Source organism: Bidens hawaiensis, unplaced genomic scaffold, assembly GCF_021521415.1.
Source record: "Bidens hawaiensis isolate Kalapana, Puna unplaced genomic scaffold, B.hawaiensis_p1.1 tig00004030_1, whole genome shotgun sequence".
Classification (NCBI taxonomy): Eukaryota; Viridiplantae; Streptophyta; class Magnoliopsida; order Asterales; family Asteraceae; genus Bidens; species Bidens hawaiensis.
In genome coordinates, this window is record NW_027491238.1 from 278,745 (window position 1) to 293,413 (window position 14,669).

Here is a 14,669-nt window from a genome sequence, read left to right on the forward strand (position 1 = left end):
AGGAGTAAGTAAGAAATTCAGACCATAGTCGCGCAACTGTTGTTGAATCCAAAGAACCTGGGAGCAGCAGTTGGATGCTGCCATGTATTCTGCTTCACAGGTTGAAATTGCGACTGAAGTCTGCTTCTTGCATTGCCACGACACCAATCTGCCACCAAGAAACTGACATCCTCCAGTTGTTGACTTCCGACTCTGATTGAACCCTCCATAATCAGAATCTGTGTAAGCGACTAGCTCCAAGTCTCCTCCTCTCGGGTACCACAACCCCAGCTTCGGTTTGCCCTTGAGATACCTCAGTATCCTCTTCACACCCTTCAGATGAGATTCTTTTGGGTTTGCCTGAAAGCGTGCACCAAGACAAACAGCAAACATTATATCAGGCCTAGAAGCAGTTAAGTACATTAAAGAACCTATAATAGCCCGATATTGAGTTGGGTCCCCCCCGGGGCGTCGCCGATCGATACGAGATCCGCACGATGTCTTGGAGTGCGGAATCCTCCTAGACTCGTTTATTGGTGTAAAGATGAAGAACACAAACACGTACACGAACAAATACAAGAACGGGATAATCAAATCTGCATATTCTTATATAATAATCAAAACACGTTTCATACCGTAACCAAACAGAAAACACGACTGACCCGAGGTGAGCTCTACCTCGGGTCGTCTCACACGACTCTCCTTGTCTCTTACTCTCTCTAAACAAACAAACTCCTCAAAACACACACTAATTTCTGGATTGCTAAACCTAAACAAGACACACGTATATATATATAAAACATTCTCGGGCCTGGGCTTCAGTAGGCGAAGTTGTTCTAACTTCGCCTAAGGCGAAGTTGTGCTAACTTCGCCTGTGGCGTTCCGCTGGTCAGAATTGCATAGCGACGGTCACAAAATGCACCAACAGTCTCCCCTTTGACCGTTGCTCTCAATTCTAACAAACACAAAAGATCATCTGTTACACGACATGCACCAACAGTCCCCCTCTTAACTGATGATCTTCTGTTTGCAGTCAACCAGCCGTGTCTGAATCTGTCCTGTAGCTTCACAAATCTACCAATCACCCAGCATCTTCCATATCAGATCTCCCCTTCAGTGTAAGCTTCTCCGACTATAATGATTGAGGTCTTTGAAATGCATGCATCCTCGTGCCAATAGATCATCTCAACCAATCACGTGAGTCCATCTGACTTCACCAACACGTGAAGTTGGGCTTCCTCCACAACTTCACCAACTCGTCGGCATACGATAAGGTTTAATCTTCAACTACTCAACATCAAGTGATCAATTTCATCACAAAACCACCTTGACAGAATCTAACACATGACCATTAATTAATCCGAAGCATCTTCAATCACCAGGGATAACGATCAAGAACATAAACACTTTAATTCCCGATTAAATCCAACTTGTTCCAGAATTTTCACTCTAATAAATAAGCATCACGTTTCAGGATCCAATTCTCGAACGCCTTGAAAATAACATAAATAATATGCTCTGACCGCAATCCAGTAATGACGAAAACCTTCAGTTCAATTTGACTTTCTTCAGTTGGTCAACCTCGAAAAACAACAATTTTATTGCCCACAAACACCCGAATATGTGTCAATATCCAGTTTCAAACAATATCCAATTCACAACCTCAACTCCAAATCCAGAGTTGACACGTATTTGTTCACACGTAAGACCAAGAGATAACAAGATCACTCGTTGACGGAACAACATCTTCGGTCTCACAATAATCGTGTACACCGGGCCATACAGACGAAAACACCAAAATAACTTCGCCTAAAGTTAACTTCGCCTAAAAGTCAACTTCGCCTAAAAGTCAACTTCGCCCCTCAATAACTTCGCCTGGCCATAACTTCGCTTGGCTGCTAACTTCGCCTGGCCAATAACATCGCCGAAACCCTACGAATAGTGACGGCAACTACGCCTGAATCCCATAACTTCGCCTGCGGCGCTGTTCAGCCAAGAACGCATCAGATTCGTGCCAGAAACACCAAAACGCCGATCTCGAACCATAGCATAAGAGCCTAAGGCTCTGATACCACTTGTAGGTTCCCTGGACGGATCGCACGAGATATCTCGGTCTACTCAGGTGCGGAATCCCTGCGTAGATCGTTACGAGTATAGAACACGAATCACACGAACACACGTTATATATTATAACTCAAACACGTGATGTAATATCACTGTTACAGACTCTCGTCCTCACATTACAATGAACTTGAACAACTGACACGAACTTAAACCACGATTACAAACCAAGCCATAACCTAGGACTATTTATACACGACAACTTCGCCTGGCATGTTCAGGCGAAGTTGTCCATAACCTCGCTTGACTAACAAGTTCGCCTGTTAAGCGAACTTGTCAGTAACTTCGCTTAAACATACAAAACATAATTAAACATTACAGACTCGATTACAGACACTAGACTATGAACTACTGACATTATGCACCAACAAAACTTTTCAAGATTTTGTCAATGTATGCACTTTGATTCAAACCTATCAACCGCCTTGATCTATCCCTATAGATCCTTATTCCTAGAATATAGGCAGCTTCACTGAGATCCTTGATGGAAAAGCAATTTCCAAGCCAGGCTTTTACACTTTCCAAGGTTGAAAGGTCATTTCCAAATAGTAAAATTTCATCGACATATAATATTAGAAAGGTAATGATGCTCCCACTAGCTTTCTTATACACACAAGCTTCATCAGGGTTTTAATGAATCCAAATTTCTTTACTTCATCATCGACACGGTGATTCCAAATTCTAGATGCTTGCTTCAATCCATAGATTGATTTCTTTAACTTGCATATTTTGTTGGGATGTTGTGGATCGACAAAACCTTCAGGCTGAACCTGATAGACATCTTCCTCAAGATGCCCATTTAGAAAAGCGGTTTTGACATCCATTTTCCATATCTCATAGTCGTAATATGCGGCTATGGCAAACAATATCTATATAGACTTTAGCATCGCCACGGGCGAGAAAGTTTCATCATAATCAACCCCTTGAGTTTGAGTGAAACCCTTAGCTACAAGTCTTGCTTTATAAGTATCCAAGTTTCCATGCATATCAGTTTTCCTTTTGAAAACCCACTTACTTCCAACAGCTTTGGAGTTGAGTGGTGGTTCAACCAATTCCCAAACTTGGTTGTCATACATGGATTGCATCTCAACGTTCATGGCTTCAAGCCATTTGTCACAATCATTCTTGGAAATCATTTGCTACAAGTCTAGCTTTATAAGTATCCAAGTTTCCATGAATATCGTTTTCTTCTTGAAAACCCACTTACTTCCAACCATTTTGGAATTAAGTGGTGGTATAACCAGGTCCCATACTTGGTTATCATGCATGGATTGCATCTCTACGTTCATGGCTTCCAGCCATTTATCACAAATAAATTGTGACATTGCATCTCGGTATGTGGTGGGTTCATCAGAATCTACCACGTAGCATCTAACCATGAAAAATCCATATCTTTCAGGTGGGGTGCTAATTTTACCAGATTTACGAACGTTTTGTGTGTTTTGATCAACCATTTGATCATTATCAACAACCTCTTGTTGATTGCTAGTGTCAACCAATCGTGTATCGGCTTGTAGTTCTCGATCATCCTTGACTTCCACAGTTCTATCAGTTCCTTCCATAAGGAACCTTCTTTCCAAGAACTCAGATTTTCGAGCTATTAACACTTTATGCTCGTTAGGATTGTAGAAATAATATCCCACCGAATATTTGGGATATCCTACAAAGATACACTTAATGGATCGGCTTTCAAGCTTGTTTTAGGTGTTGTTATTGACATAGGCCTCACAACCCAATACCTTTAAATATGATAACGATGGAACCATTCCATGCCATATTTCAAAAGGTGTCCTATCCACTTTCTTGGTTGGTGCCATATGTTGGTGCATAATGTCAGTAGTTCAGTATCTCGTGTTTTGTATGTGTCTGTAATCGTGTTAGATTGTTTGTTTTGGTATTGAATATTGTTTTACACAAGTTCGCCTGGGATGTAGGCGAACTTGGAGATAAGCGAAGTTATGACAACTTCGCCTAGTATGTTAGGCGAAGTTGTCGAGGTTATTTAAACCTCACTTCGGCTTATTTTGATATAGTTTTTTACGAACGTGTATTGGTGATTATTGATATCACGTGTTGAAGTGTTGCAATACAATCGTGTTTATTAGTATTGTAACGTGTCTTTGTTTATCGGTTCAACGTAATATCTATCTTACGCTCGTATCGTATTACGTGGGGATTCCGCACCCTCGTGTTACGATATACTCCTGTGTAGATCCGGTTGGGAACCTACAATTGGTATCAGAGCAATTGCTCGTGATTGTGTGGTTCGGGATTATCACACGGGTGTTAAGATTGTTCCGTTCGACTATTCGCGGAACGAGTTACGTTGAAATATCTAGTTTTTGTGTCTTGCCCATCTCCCACCATCAAATAAACCCCAAAACACCTTTGCATACCTCACAATACATCAAATTAAAACCTGCAAAAACTCGTGTTCATCAGGCGAAGTTGCCGTCGTCGTACGTAGGGTTTAAGCGAACTTATAAGGTTTAAGCGAAGTTACAGTGAAGACGAAGTTAAGTACAAGCGAAGTTAGGAAGCAGCGAAGTTAAGTTCAAGCGAAGTTAAGCACAAGCGAAGTTAGCACAAGCGAAGTTAGCCAGAAGCGAAGTTATAATAACTTCGCTATCTGATCACTGTTTACAAAATAAAAAAAAATACTTTCTATGTATTTCGAGTCGTGTTTCTTTCAACTATGACTTCAATAAACATTACAGAACTGGTAAAAATGGAGTTTGAAGCCGGTTCAGCAACTAAAGCTCCAAAAATGCTTAAGGGTACCGATTTCGTTGCATGGAAAGATCTGTTTGAACAGTATGTGAAGTATCAAGATGTTAAGATGTGGGTTTGCATTCAAGACGGATACATTCCACCAACATCCTTGTTTGAAGGTCGAGAACAAATTAAGAAGTACAGTAAGATGGAAGAGGAGGAAAATAAAATGTATGAGGCAGAGAGTAAAGCTCATGCAGCAATAACAATGGATCTTCCACAAGAGATTCTTCATACCTTCAAGAAGTACAAAACTGCTAGAGAGCTATGGGAAGCACTAGAAAATAGATATGAAGGTAGCGTGGGGATACGTGCTTCCAAGACAAAGCTGCTAAAAACCCAATTCTCTGTATTCAAGTATTTGAAAAATGAATCACTTGACGATATCATCACAAGATATTATCACTTGATGACCGAACTTAGTAATTACTCCATAGAATACATGGAAGAAGAGATAGTAGAGAAACTTCTTGATGCTCTTCCACCGAAATGGGAAATGTACACGGTTCTGTTGAGAGAGGATAAAGACTTTGCCAAGATTGATTTGGAAACACCGGTCAATAAATTACGAAATTTTGAACTTAACATGGTTCGGAAGGAGACACCAACTGATCAGGTTCAGGATCCGGGAATGTATGGTGCGAAAGTCACTCCAAGCTCAAGTTCAAAATCAGAATCATCTGCCTACTACTCAAAGGGAGAGTCAAACTTAAACTCAAACTCAACTCGTGATGGTCATGTGATTCTCAATATGGATGGCGACGTATGTTTCGTAGCTGGAGGTAGTAATCCTTCCAAACCTCAAGCCACAACTGGAAATTTCTCATCAAATGTTCCGAGCTACAACTACTCACAGATGCCCATGAGTGTTAAATCAGCTGAACAGCAGTTTGCTCTCTATGCATCCTTCATTGCATCTTATGAGAACTACATCAAAGGTAAAATAGTCGACCCTGCGACTTTGGATGAAGACTATGATTAGATTGATGCTGATGATTTGGAAGAGATGGACCTGCAGTGGAATGGCTATGATTGTAAGAAGGGTAAAGAGATTCATGAAGAAAACGGGTAGAAAGTTCGTTGGAGAAAGACCAGGGTTTGATAAATCAAAGGTTAGATGTTACAACTGTCAACAAAATGGTCACTTTGCTAAGGAATGTACAAATGAGAGAGTCGAACGAAGTCAGAACAGGCCTGCACAACAGAATGGGGGAGGTAGTGAGAATAGGGCTATGGTATCTAGACAGAATGGTGGATACAACTGGAATATACAAGTTGAGGAAGTGTTCGAACAGGCTAATTTGGTAAACATCGAAACTGGAGGAAGTGAAAAGGAGACGGGAGAAAATCAAGCATATATGGCAGAAGTGAACGATCAGCTCTCTGAGGTAAATTCTGAACTTCATTGTATACAATGTGAAAATCTGTCTGAACAATTGAAAACCATAACTGATCAGTTTGTTAGTTTGGACACACAATTTAAAACCTTAAAAGAAGATCATCACTATACTAAAACTAGAGAAAACAATTACTCGGTAAAAATAAAAGCTAGTGAAAAGGATATCAGAAGTCTTAAAGCCAGTCTAGCTGAAAAAATACTAGTAATTGATCTTAGTTATGAAGTGTTAGAAGAAAAAACAAAACTAATTGCTGAAAAAGATAAACAGATAGCCGATTACCAGGTAAAAGTGGTGGAACTAAACAGAAAAATTGAACAATTTAGAAATTCATCAGCAATGTTGGATCACATCATAAGTGTTCAACGTTCCCCGGTTAACAAAGGGGGAATTGGATTTTCTAAAGTTCCACCACCGTATAACAATAACTATACTTATAATCCTAGTAATCAGCAATCTGCGAATGTTGAGATTAGTCAGACTGATCAAATCAAAATTTCTACTAAAGAACCTGAACTTAATAAGAGCGAGATGAGCAAGTCAAGTTCTAACGTTGCGATCTCTGTCCCTAGCTCTATCTCATCAAATTCGGACAAGTCATCCGAATTGGGTGAGGTAAAAGAAGAGGTAGTGTTACTAAAACGTGGGGAGGAATATAAGCCCGATGAAAAGAATTCTTCTCTAAATCCGTTTGTCCCACCATATGTTAGACAAATGGGTAGTAATGCAACCTCGACATCTGCAACAACTCTTGAGACGAAAGTTGAAAACCGAAGTTGTTTCAGATGAAATCGAGTAGGACACCTTATTGCTGACTGTCCTCTAAACCAAAGAAAATTTAGAGGTATGAGGCCTCCGAAAACTGAGAATAAAACGAATATTAATTATGATACTGGTAAGAATGCCAACACACCAAATTTCAGACATTGGACTAGTCCAAGATTTCAAATAAATCGGTCTCATTTTTTCCAAGTTAACTACAAAACCAACAATTATAATTCAGTTAATTCACTAAGGTTTGGATGTCCTCATGGCCAATCCTCTAGAAGGTTTCCTTTCAGAACTTACAGAAATCATCCTCAAACTGACTTTGGGCAACCAAAGTACTGGATGCCGGTCAACAGATTTAATCGACCCAAGACCAGTAGGTCTTGGGTCCCCAGATTTTAATCTATTTCTTTAACTGTGCAGGAGCAGTCAAACAGGGCTGTAAACAATCTGTGGGTTGTTGACAGTGGCTATTCCCGGCACATGACTGGTAACAAGAATTTGTTACGTGACTGGAAATCTATTCAAGGAGGAAGGGTTAGTTTCGCTGGAGAGAGTGGAGGTAGAATCAGTGGTATTGGAACTGTGACTAATGGAAGAATGAAGTTAGAAAAGGTGAATTATGTGGAAGAGTTGAAGCATAACTTGTTGAGTGTGTCTCAGATTTGTGACAAAGAATACACGGTGCATTTTACTAAAAACGAGGCAATCGTTCTTTATCCTGGTTTCAAGATACCAGAGGCCTGGGTGGTGATGAGAGCTCCAAGAGAAAAGAACACGTATGTGATGGATATGAGGTCAACTGAGATGACAACAGAAGAGTCATGTCTTCTGTCAAAGGCAACTGAGTCGGAGTCAGAGTTATGGCTACGAAGAATGGGACATATACATCTTCGCAAAATGAATTACATTGTCAAGAATGGGCTGGTGCTTGGAGTTCCCTTGAAGAATTTTAACTTTGAAGATTAATGCTTGTCGTGCAAGAAAGGAAAGCAACACAAAAAACCTCATCACTCCAAGAAGGTTAACTCAATAGTCAGTACCCTAGACCTATTTCACATTGATCTCTTTGGTCCCGTGAATGTAAAGAGTCTAGGTGGAACGTCATACTGCTTGGTGGTAACCGATGATTACTCTCGATACTCTTGGGTATACTTTCTGAAGGCAAAAGATGAGACAGTTCAGTTGGTAATTAACTTGATTACCAAGGTTGAAAATGTTGTTGGGAGAAAGGTTAAGTACATCAGGAGTGATAATGGTACAGAGTTCAAGAACTATCAGATGGAGATGTTCTGCTTACAGAAAGGGATAGAACATCAGTACAGCGCCCCGTATACTCCGCAACAAAATGGGGTAGCTGAGAGGAAGAATAGAACGCTAATCGAAGGAGCCCGAACCATGCTGGCAGATGCTAAACTTCCCGTGGTGTTCTGGGCTGAAGCTGTTGCCACAGCCTGTTATATCCTTAATCGTGTTTTAACTGTTAAAAAATTAAATAAAACTTGTTATGAACTCATGCATGGTAGAAAGCCAAACTTGAATGGTCTCGAACCTTTCGGGTCCCCATGTTCGATATTAAAGACAAACTCAAAATTTTGTGAGAAAGCCGACGAAGGTATTTTAGTCGGATATGTTGTTGGGACTCCTAACAGAAGAGTCTTTAATTTATCGAACAACAAGGTTGAGGTGATATGTAACACTGATATTACGAGTTACAAATCACCAAGGCCTAGCATGGGACCCGCTGAAGCTTTCGACTATGATAAACTATTCAAATCTTTTAATATACCTTACTTGGATTTTGCAGAAGTTAATGAGAAAGTTGCTTCACAGATTCTGTATGACGAGGAGGAGAATATTGTGCAACGTCCGTGATACGACGAAAGTCAACCTTCCTCGTCAAATACCGTTGATACTCCTGCTGCCTCTACTGAAGAAGAATTCTACAATCCATTTCACTCTCAACATCAATCACCCACTGATGAACTCTCTTCGAATTTAGAAAACAATCTGGAAGTCGGTCCGGTTCAGACTACTGGAGTTCACAAAAATCACCCTTTGGAGAACGTGATAGGTAATCTGTCTGACGGTGTTCAAACAAGAAGAAGTTTGGATGAACACACATGTGTTTACGCGAGCATTTTAAGACACGGGTATCATAAATGAATGCTTGTACACCTGCTTCATCAACCAGATTGAACCGAAGAATTATCAAATGGCTCTAAAGGATAGCTCGTGGGTCGAAGCCATGCAAGAAGAATTAGCACAGTTTGAGAAGATGGAAGTATGGAAATTAGTTGAAAAACCACAGAATGTAATTGCTATCGGTACAAAGTGGGTTTTTAAATGCAAGAGAGATGAGAAAGGGATAATTGTACGGAACAAGGCAAGGCTGGTAGTAAAAGGGTTTAATCAGCAAGAAGGAATCGACTACAACGAAGTGTTTGCTCCTGTGGCAAGATTGGAGGCAATTCGACTATTTTTGGCATTTGCTGCACACAAAGAGATGAAAGTGTTCCAGTTAGATGTGAAAAGTGCCTTTCTTAATGGTAAAGTCAATGAGGTGGTGTATGTTGAACAACCTCAGGGATTCCCTGACCCTGATTTTCCTGAGCATGTGTACAAACTGACTAAAGCTTTATATGGGCTACATCAGGCACCTCGTGCCTGGTACGCAACCTTGTCCGATTACTTGCTTGAGAATGGGTTCGAAAGAGGAAAGATCGATAGCACGCTGTTTGTCAAGAGAAAAGGGGGAGATTTTCTACTAGTTCAAGTCTATGTGGACGACATCATTTTTGCTGCATCAAAAGTCGCCATGTGTCAGGAATTTGAAGCAGTCATGAAAAAGAGATTTGAAATGAGGGCCATGGGCGAATTAACTTTCTTTTTGGGATTGCAGGTAGATCAGAAGAAAGATGGGATGTTTATTCATCAAACAAAATATGTCCATGATGTGCTCAAACGCTTCAAGATGGACGATAGCACTCCATTTGATACTCCAGTTTGCGTCAACCACAAACTGGGCGCTGATTCTGATAGTGATGAAGACGTTGATCACACCAATATCGAGCAATGATAGGTTCTTTAATGTATCTAATTGCATCTAGACCTGATATTATGTTTGCAGTTTGTCTTTGTGATCGTTTTCAGGCAAGCCCGAAGGAATCTCACATGAAGGGAGTGAAGAGAATATTGCGGTATCTCAAAGGCAAGCCTAAGTTAGGATTGTGGTACACGAAAGGGGGAGAACTGGATTTGGTAGCTTACACAGATTCTGACTATGGAGGTTGCAATCAGAACAGGAAGTCAACACCCGGTGGATGTCAGTTTCTAGGAGGAAGATTGGTTTCGTGGCATTGCAAGAAGCAGACCTCAGTAGCCATTTCCACCTGCGAAGCAGAGTACATGGCAGCAACAAACTGCTGCTCCCAGGTTCTTTGGATACAACAGCAATTGCGCGATTACGGTTTGAATTTCACTCAAACTCCTATTTGCATTGATAACACTGCTGCAATCTCAGTAACTAACAATCCCGTCAAACACAGCAAAACTAAACACATTGACATTCGTCATCATTTTATACGGGATTGTGCTGAGAAGAAATTAATTGTGCTTGAAAAGGTTGATTCTTTGGATAATTTCGCCGATCTTTTTACTAAAGCGTTTGACCGATCCCGTTTTCAAAATCTTGTTGAGCTTAATAGGATGATCAATCCCGAGTAACCTTGTTTTCCTTTTAGTTAAAAAAAAAACATCACTATCGCTTAAAATTATGTCGGTTGCTTAAGTTTGAAGGACACATCTTCGGATATGTTTGGTCCTCACTTCTACTAGTAGATTATGAGGATAGCCATTAACCAGATGACTGAAAGTGACTGCGGCGGTTTATGATGCGTTTTTATTCTTTCGCTGAAAAATAGTCGTTCATACTTAGTTAGAAGGACACATACTCGTATGTGGTCGGTCCAGCTGATCCAATGGATCTTCAGGATAGCCGTTTACCTGAAGACTTTGACTTGATCGGGGCGATAGAATTAAAATTTTTTTTTAGGGAGTTGATATAATTTTTCAAGTCTATAACTTCGTAAGAAGTTTCAATACAATGTTTAGAAGAAAATTGATCCAACCATGGAAAGTGATAGAAAAACTAATTCTGTGTGCTTAACTGGTGAAGTTATTAGGCCTAAAAGACTCTAGGACAACCATTGTATGTTATGGTAGCTTACTATGGTGCGTAAAAGTAGAAGTGATATAAACTAAATCTCCTCGATTTAATGTGAAGAATCATTCTGAGTTATGCATGTCTCCATATACATCTTTCCGAATGATAGGCAGAAAAGTGATTACCCAGTCATACACGAGCCCGTGAGTGTTCTGATTCCCGAGAAGATAGTGTCAAGTACCTGCAGTGATCCAGATTCGGGACTTGCAGTTGTCTATAATTTGAAGCTGTATTAATGCCTTTATTAAAAAAAAACATATATGTTGTTAAGGCTTCTGAAGCTTGTGTTGTTTCAAATATCAATAAAGAGGCAAGAAAGAGAACGGGAAGAAAACTCTAAAGATCGATGTGTGCGTACTACTTAATCAGACACTACGGGTCGAAGTCAACTCGGGGTGACTTTGGGATAGCCAAAAAATGCGCTTTGAGAATAGATAGGAGGCATCACAATCTCTCATGTGATGTCTATCTAAAGTTTGAGCTTAATTGAACCTAATCCGTATCACAGAAGCGATGAAAACCAAACTAAGTTTTATACCTGCTTACTACCTGTTTCTTTATGTCATAATACCGCTGAACATGGATCTATGTGACAACCATTTAATTAGTATGATTCCTGTTCGGATCTTTTCTAAAACATGCAGGTTCTCGTCAAGACTGAAATTTGATCCCGTTTATTTAGTTACTAAAATCTTCATTGCATATCTCGTTTTATGGTTTAAAACTTGGTTACTTGGTTCTTAAAAGCCATTCGCATTTTGATCTAATTTATAAGGTTTGTTTGAAAATTAAAATAGGCGAACTTGTGATAAGGTAAAGAGGCGAAGTTGACCACTTGGTTGACCTTAAGCGAAGTTATGACAAGCTGTGTAGAAAGCGAAGTTGTCACAGGGGCGAAGTTAACCTTAACTTCGCCCATGTATTTTCAAACCTATATAAGGGGTCAATTTGGTCAAACTCCTTTCAAACTCTCAAACACTAGGCGAACTTATACCAACACTCCGAACCTCGGCTAACTTGATCCTTGAATCGAACCTCATTTTTATCTATTTATGGCCCGTGATAAAGGTGTGTAGGATCGGTTTATCCTATAATTCATATTAATGGTGTTAATCGAACCTTGAAATGATTATCAGTTTGCGCCGTTTCAGTTACAGGCGAAGTTAGGTTTTAGGCGAAGTTGTTCTCAACTTTGCCCTATGTATAACTTCGCCTGCTCAAGTTTTTTTTATTTAATTAATCTGGTTTGTTGTCAGGCGAAGTTAATGTTTAGGGCGAAGTTGTACTCAACTTCACCATATGGCTAACTTCGCCTGCTCATAAGATGTTATCATAACTTCGCTCATGGTAACATACGAAGTTATGATCTGCTATGTCAATGCTCTAACTTAGACCATTTGTTGTGCAGATATGGCTGCTGTGGCAGGGGTTGGTGGTGCTGGTGGTGACGAAGGTGGTGACAACAACCGACAGTTCTTTCCGGGTCACAACATGTATATCACTTTGGATCCGGATGCTAGTGGTATCGACGACTATCGCGAGATCATATCCTTCCTCGTACGCTCACGTATTTTTCACACCATCACTACTACTCTACCCATTTCTCTACCAAATATTGAAGATTTTTGGCGAACGGTAGAATATGACTGTAGAGTTGATCCTCCGGTTATGCGCGCTACTGTGAACAATCAGGTGGTACAGTTCTCGGCAGATCAAATCAGAGTCGCTTTGCAGTTCGGGGCTGAAACTACAGATGATCCAACAGATTTTCCGGCTCCATTCAGAGATGGTGCGTTTCTACGTATGGGCTATTCGGGTCAGTTGGGTGACACTCAAAGGAGAAAGGGATTTTTATTAGATCAGTGGCGTTTTCTGATGCACGTGATGATTGTGTGCATGTCTGGTCGTAAAGCTGGTACTGACGGTATGGGGGCAACGATGCAATCTGCAATGACAGCCCTGACTTACAACAAGCCATACAGCTTTAGTCAGATGGTGTTTTATGAAATTGATCGTCAGAGACGCGCGGTCGCCAGGGAAAGATTTTTAATGTACCCGAGATTTTTACAGATGATTTTGAATCATGTAGCACCTACGCTGCCTCAACGACGTCTTATCCATTATGTTGAGAGTGTAAGTAAGAGAATCTTTGCACAATGTAGGTCGTCAAGTGCTCGTAGCAAACCAGAGCTTCGTCCGCGGCACACTGCATTGTTTGGTTATTTGGTGAACCCTGCTTATATTGCTCCTCTAGGAGATGAATTTCGTGACCCAGCACCGCAACAGGCTGATGTTCCTCAACCACCTGTACAGCAAGCACTGCCTGCTGATCCTGTTGCAGCTCCGGAAGAACAGGTCGATCTTGAAGCAGCATTTGGTGGCCAAGGGTTCTTTGACATGGAACAAATTGATCCAGCTGCTGAGGTTCGAGCCCCACTAGCTGAGGCATATGGTGTGAATGTATCGATGGTAGCTACGTCTGTAGCAGATTCTGAGAGAACCGACTCTGACTCCTCCACTGATGATATTGCTGAAGCACAACAGATTCTGGTCAGACAAGAAAGAATACATGGCAAGAGAAAGAAAGACTCGGATGACAGTGAATCTGACTATGAGGAGGAGTTATACAAGTTGGTACGAAGATCGAAAAAGGTCAGAACTGGTGAGAGTTCAGGAGTTGGTGAAAGCTCAAGGGTGGTTCATTTCTCTCCACCCTCGTTATCTGGTATGTGTATGGTTCCTGCTTCGATGACTGTGACAGCACCGATCACCTCAAGTGTTCCCGTGGTGACAACGTCATCATCATTTGGTATTCCACCAACCACGTTTCAGTTTTCTGCTCCAGAGATAGTCTTCTTGCCACCTCCTACTGTTACTCCATCGGAGGTTGTTGCAAGATTTATTGAGTCAACGTTGATAGCTACTGCGGGGTTATCGGTCACAATACCACCCGCGGTTACTGTTCAGCCTGCTTCTGATACTCCAACCAGTTTGGGAATACCTCCACCTTATGCTCAAGACGTTTCTCACATGCGTTTTGATTTTGATGCTACCTTGTCTGATTCTGAAAGGATAGCGGCTCTTGAACGGGTAGTTGCTGAACAGTCAAGAATCAATCTAATCCAGACTCAAGCTATCCAGCGACTTGTAGCAGAAAATCAGATCCAATCATCCCTCCTTGTTGAACACGGTAAACTATTTGATGCTCTAAAACAGTTCTTAGCATCTCAGGGGGAGACGAGCTGCAAGGGCGACGAGTTGAGAACCAAGAAGAGTCAAGATAGAGACGATGATCCCAATGCATCGAAAGGTGCAGGTGGTGAGTTGACAAGAACCGAACAAACTCTTGGGACTTCCACATCTCAGGGGGAGTCAACTGGTACGGCAGGTGGATCAGGTGGTGAAAA